Source organism: Lycium barbarum, chromosome 6 (assembly GCF_019175385.1).
Source record: "Lycium barbarum isolate Lr01 chromosome 6, ASM1917538v2, whole genome shotgun sequence".
NCBI lineage: Eukaryota > Viridiplantae > Streptophyta > Magnoliopsida > Solanales > Solanaceae > Lycium > Lycium barbarum.
The window spans coordinates 39,056,352-39,063,041 of NC_083342.1; positions in this window are offsets into that span (position 1 = coordinate 39,056,352).

A 6,690-nucleotide genomic window follows, 5' to 3' on the forward strand; every position below is an offset into this window, starting at 1 on the left:
CTGCCGAGTCCCTTGGCGGGGGGCCGGATTTGATATGACATATGTTTTTGTACACACTCTGCATATTTTGAAAATATGTATCTGATACTTTGGATTTTTCGTTTACTTTCTGTATGTTCTGTACCAGTATGGTTTTGTCTCTGTAATTCAGGCTTTACATATTCAGTACATATTTCGTACTGACCCCCTTTCCTCAGGGGCTGCGTTTTCATGCCGCGCAGGTACCGACGACAGGTTTGCTGATCCGCCCGCTTAGGATCTTATTCTGCTATTTTGGAGCACTCTTTTATTCAGAGCCACCTTTTGGTACAGTCTGTCATTTCTATATATGTATATTCTCGTTCATGGGTACGGCGGGGCCCTGTCCCGTCATTTGATTCTGTCGGTCTGTTTAGAGGTCTGTAGACATGTTTGTGGGTTGGGGTCTTTCTGTACAGATGTGTGTAAATATTGTGTTTGGGCGATCCCATTCGCCGCGGCGGCCGGTCCGCATATATTTAAATGTTGATCTGTTGGCCTTGTGTGGCCTTTGTTGGTATTTTCTGCGTGCAGGGTATTTGAGATAGTCCGTAAAACAAAGGAGACTCTGTCGAAATTTTTCTGGAAATTAGCTAAATTTGAAATAAAGCCTTGTCGGCTTCTGCTATATGCTGGAATGCGTTTGAGTGCCCAGATCGGGCACTAGTCACGGCCTATGGGGTTGGGTCATGACAAAAGTGGTATCAGAGCGGTTCGTCCTCGGAATGTCTACAGACCGTGTGTAGTAGAGTCTTGTTTATCGGTGTGTTGTGCACCACACCTATAAACAAGAGGCTACAGGGCATTTAGGATACTACCCTTCTTTCTGTCTTAGATCGTGCGATAGAGCTGTGTTATCAGGATGACTCCTCCCTAACCAATTGTTACATTTGCAGTTATGCCTCCAAAAAAGGCGACAGCGGCCCAAAAGGCCAAGGCAGCAGCTGTGGGAGATACTAGTCGGGCCCAGAGGGTTACCAGGGCCCATGCACATATTGCTCCTGTTAATTTTGCCCCCGGCAGAGGGCTCTTCCACACCGCCACACGTAGAGGAGATTGGAGCAGCAGCAGCTGCAGGTCGAGGGGCGGCTCCACCGCCAGCTCCCGAGATTCCAGTACCTGAGCCTCCAGCTCCACGGCCAGGGACTGAGGATCAGTCTATGAGAGAGGCAGTCCAGCTATTGACCAGACTTGTGGCGGGACAGGTTCAGGGGCACGGATTGGGAGGTGACCGAGCATATAGGCGTGACAGTTCGAGGGCTCGTGAGTTCTTGAATTGTGGCCCACCAGAGTTCTTCGGGACAAAGCCCGAGGAGGATCCGGAGGAGTTTATCAGGAAGATGCGGCTCACCTTACATTTGATTAAGGCTTCTGCGACAGAGTCAGTCGAGTTGGCTTCGTACCGGTTGTATGATGTAGCAGCTAATTGGAACGAGTCTTGGGAGTTGGCCAGAGGCGACGGCGCTCCCCCAGTAGTCTGGGATGAGTTTTCTGAGGCTTTTCTTAGCCATTTTCTGCCTCCAGAGTTACGGCGGGCCAGAGCTGACAGATTCTTATTGGTGAGACAGAGGGGCCGCAGTGTCCGAGAGTACAGTATGGAGTTCGACTCATTAGCCCGATACGCACCTGCTGTGGTAGCTACTATGGCTGACAGGATGCACAGGTATATTATGGGGCTGGACCGGTATTTTGTCGACAGTTGCTTGGTATTGGCCACTCAGCCCGATATGGATATTTCCCGTATTCAGGCGCACGCCCAGGGCATGGAGGACCGGCACAGGGGTCATCAGCCCGATAGGATTCAGGATCGGAGACAGCCCAAGAGGGCCAGATCATCCGGGTATTCTGGAGAGTTTCGGGGCAGACAGCCTCAGCAGCCTAGCAGATATCCATCCCAGCCGGCACAGAGCACACCTCCACAGCCTACAGGTCGCAGATTTGATAGCCCAGGTTATTCAGGAGCAGGTCAGAGCTCCAGGGCTTCAGGTTTGCGGGCAGATAGGGGTTCTGGTCAGACGAGGCCACCTAGGCCTCAGTGTTCTTATTGTGGCAGATATCATCCTGGGGAGTGCTACAGAGCCACCGGTGCATGTTTTTCTTGTGGCCGTCAGGGCCATTCTGTGAGGATTGCCCGTATAAGGGTAGTTCGGGTGGTGCAGCGCAGCATACCGGCTCAGCCGCCGGGTCATCATCTTCATCAGTGGCTATGCGCCCTACAGGGCCGGGTACATTAGCACCGGCGGGTCGCGGCAGAGGTCGTGGTGGAGCTTTTGGTACTATCGGTCCTTCGAACCGCATTTATGCTTTGGCCAGCCACCAGGATCAGGAGGCATCACCTAATGTCGTTACAGGTACATTATTGGTTTTCTCTCGGTCTGTGTATGCATTAATTGATCCAGGTTCGACTTTGTCATATATTTTGCCTCTTGTTGCTGGAAAAATTGGTATAACGTCTGAACCTATAGAGCCATTTGAGGTAGCCACACCGATTGGGGACTTTATTGTAGCGAAACAGGTATATAAAGACTGTTCTGTAACTGTATGTGGCCGTGACACTAAGGCAGATCTGGTGGAGTTAGATATGATCGAGTTCTATGTTATTATGGGCATGGACTGGCTAGTCTCCTGTTATGCTAATGTTGACTGCCAAAATAAGGTAGTTCGTTTCCAGTTTCCCGGGGAGCCAGTTATAGAATGGGCCGGTAATACAGCATCGCCGAAAGGTAAGTTTATTTCATACCTTAAGGCGAAGAAAATGATCAGAAAAGGTTATATTTATCATCTGGTTCGGGTACAAGACTTGACAGTAGAAACGCTGACTCTTCAGTCAGTTCCCGTGGTTAATAAATTTCCAGATGTATTCCTGGATGAGCTTCCAGGCCTTCCTCCAGAGCGGGAGATAGATTTTACTATTGATTTGCTTCCAGATACTCAGCCTATATCTATTCCCCCGTACAGAATGGCACCAGCAGAATTGAAAGAACTGAAAGAGCAGTTGAAGGATCTGTTAGAAAAAGGCTTCATTAGACCCAGTACTTCGCCTTGGGGAGCCCCGGTATTATTTGTGCGTAAGAAAGATGGGTCGCTGCGTATGTGTATTGATTATCGGCAGTTGAATAAGGTAACCATAAAGAATAAATACCCCCTCCCCAGAATTGACGATTTGTTTGATCAGTTGCAGGGCGCCAAATATTTTTCGAAGATAGATCTTCGGTCTGGCTATCATCAGGTACGGGTACGGGAGGCCGATATTCCTAAGACAGCATTCCGGACCAGATATGGACATTATGAATTCAGAGTTATGTCTTTTGGGCTGACTAATGCTCCTGCGGTATTTATGGATTTAATGAACCGGGTATTCAGGCCATTCTTGGATATGTTCGTAATTGTATTTATCGATGATATTCTGGTTTATTCTCGATCCGAGGCAGAGCACGCAGATCATCTGAGAGCGGTATTGGGGGTACTTCGGCATCAGGAATTATATGCAAAATTTTCTAAATGCGAATTCTGGCTGGCTTCAGTGGCATTCCTGGGGCATATTATTGCAGCTGATGGTGTCCGGGTGGATACACAGAAGATTGAGGCCGTGAAGAATTGGCCCAATGTCACTACCCAACTAGGGGCCGTGACGAGTACCTGATACTTGTACCGAGCACCCCTTATCTCGTATCATATCCTTATTACTAAGTGGGTCGTATGACCTATACCATTTTTTTTTCTTCTTTATTACTTAACATTAACATTAGTAGCTTAGTTGTAAACATATGCGAACAAACTTTACTAGCCCATTATACATCGACGAAGACCCTCAAAAGTACAAAACATCTAACTGTACATGTCTGTCTACGAGCCTCTAAACATAATACATAGCATCACAAAAAGGATCGGATACTGTCGAGTCCGGACATGTACACAAAAGTAGTACCAATGAGCTGGAGCCCCGAAAGAACTGGAGCACTCTCAATATACCACTGGTGGAGCTCCTAAGGATCAAGTCCGCCAACCTGCTTACCTGCGCGGCATGAAACGCAGCGTCCACAAGAAGGGACGTCAGTACGAATAGTGTACCGAGTATGTAAGGCATGAATAGTAACATAAGATCATACTAGAAAACATAAAACATGGCATAGAGGAGGAGGGATATGATCTGTACCTCTGTTTGCCTCTTAAGGCAGATACTTTTACAGTTTAACTTTACCTCTTGAAACAACATATAGACAACTCAAGTACACTGCCCGACCGCGTAGGTACGGTGTAATACTGCCCGACCCTATAGGTACAGTGTAGTGCTGCCCGATCATAGAGGTACGGTGTAACTTTATCCGAGCATACCATGGGGTAAAGGAATAAGCTGTTCATCTGAATGCCCCTTAGGGCGGATGCCATGCATGCTAGCTTTAAAAATAATATGTAAAAATCTGTAAGTAAACTGCCCGACCATATAGGTGCGGTGTAATGCTGCCCGTCCCAATAGGAACGGTGTATAGACTGCCCGTCCATGTAGGATCGGTGTGTGAGCCCACGTCCAGGCCTCCCGCGTCCGGGGTATAAGCTGCCCACTATAGTGGTGTGTATATCTGCCCGGCCGCCCGTTGGACGGCACGCTGTCATAAAATAAATTATACATAAGTATAAAGCATGCATGAGAGCCCAAGTGAAAGCTACAACTCTATCGGAGTGACATAAGGTCGGAAACCTCTGATTGCATTATGGGATAATCATCATGACTTTGCCTCACCTTGAAGGGACTAGTATTATAAGGCGCGACTATCAACGAAGAATAGCGTTAAGGGAAAACATAGGACAAAGTCATAATCATCATAGATATACTCTCTTCCTTAACATCATCGTTATCATTATTATCATAGAAATACTCTCCTTAGAATAGTTGTAACACTTATCGGGTAATAACTGAACATTAGAGAAGAATCCGGAAACAATGGGCCCACCTCGGGTCAAATGAGGCGGCATATTAACTTTTCATATGTTACATGTCATGATGTTACTTGTGAGGGTTTTAAAGTAATCGGGTCCTCTTTATGCAAGTTCTAGAGGTTTAGGAAGGTCTTTCAACATTTTGTACAATTTCTAGTTCAATTCCTCTGAAAGAAAAAGGGGAAACTTTAGGTGCGGTTTCCGGAGAATAGGGTTACTCCCGAGGCTCATATCCAACTTATTATGTCTAAGACATGCCATAGAAGGAAGGATGAAGCCTTACATACCTCTTGCCGCTCCTTATGCTATCCCGAATTCAAGTCGCAAATCCGCCAAAATCTACAATTTGGTCACATTTACCAAATGTCAATTTAAGCATTTAGAATTGGAGTCTTAAGATAATACTTGGCTACCGAAATTCCGGCAGCATTTCCCCTGTAAATACTCCATCCCACCAAGTTCAACTTGGCCAATTTCAATCAACGACAATCCCGGGAATTCAACCCGGCCAAATTATCAACAACAATGCCAACAACAATACTAACAATTTCCATATTCAATCAAGGTTACATTATAACAACTCAATCAATTTACTACTTCTTTCAAAACCTTCCAACTCCAATAATTACAACCTAATAATTCATATCTCAACAACATCATACTAACCACATTATCTTTCATGCATGCAAGAACCTTACATTCAATTTACATAACTTCTAAAACAAGTCTCCACCTACTACAACTTCACAAGATTATTATGCATTCATTAACAACATAGCATCCACCACACAACAACAACCAAAACATTAAATAAAATTGACTCATTTTCTTCCATATTACACTACAACTACACGGCCAACATCAAGCATACACACTACAACCTCTCCAAATTTATTCAACTTCCATTATCAACATAGTATCCACAACAATAACAACCAAACACTAGATAAATTAATTAAAACATAATTTCTAGACATATATACATGTTCCACACCTCACGGCCACCCCCTAATTTTATCTCCTTCATGAATTTCATCCACTTTTGTACACTACAACATGTACAAGCATCCATGACATAAAAAGAAAGTGAATTCTTACCTTCTTCCTTAATTCTTCAACTTGCTTGAATTTCCAACTTATGAATATATGTTTTTCTTGCTCCAATGGATATCCCACCTTGCTAAGGGCCCTTCAAGGGATTGTTTGGATAGAAGAGGGTGATTTTTGGATGAAACTTTCCCAAGGTGCTTGTGGTCATGGAGGTGGCCTAATGGCCCTTCCAATTTTTCTCCTTTTTCTCTTGTCCTAGCTTTCTTGAAATTTCTAGAGGTTGAATGAAAAAGATGACTTGGTCATCTTTTTATTTTGACCCCTTAATATTCCATGTGGGCTTAAGCCCACCAAGAAGTGGACGGCCAAACATGGCCCAATGACCAAGCCCACTTTTTTTTTTTTTGAGTTCTAGAATTCATGAAAAATTATTTTCCAAATTCCAAATTTGTCCTTCGTCTTCCTCCACATTTCCACGAGTCATATTGCGACTTTCCTTTTATGCCCTTGACCTTTCTTAATATTTCCGCTTCTAAATTCTTTATAAGCAACTCATATGCTTAACAAAATAAATGTAAGACCTTGCTTGTCATCTCCCCGCAATTACCTTGAATTATCCGATTGTACAAAAATGCGGGATATAACATCCTCCCCCCCTTTAGAACATTCGTCCTCGAATGTTAA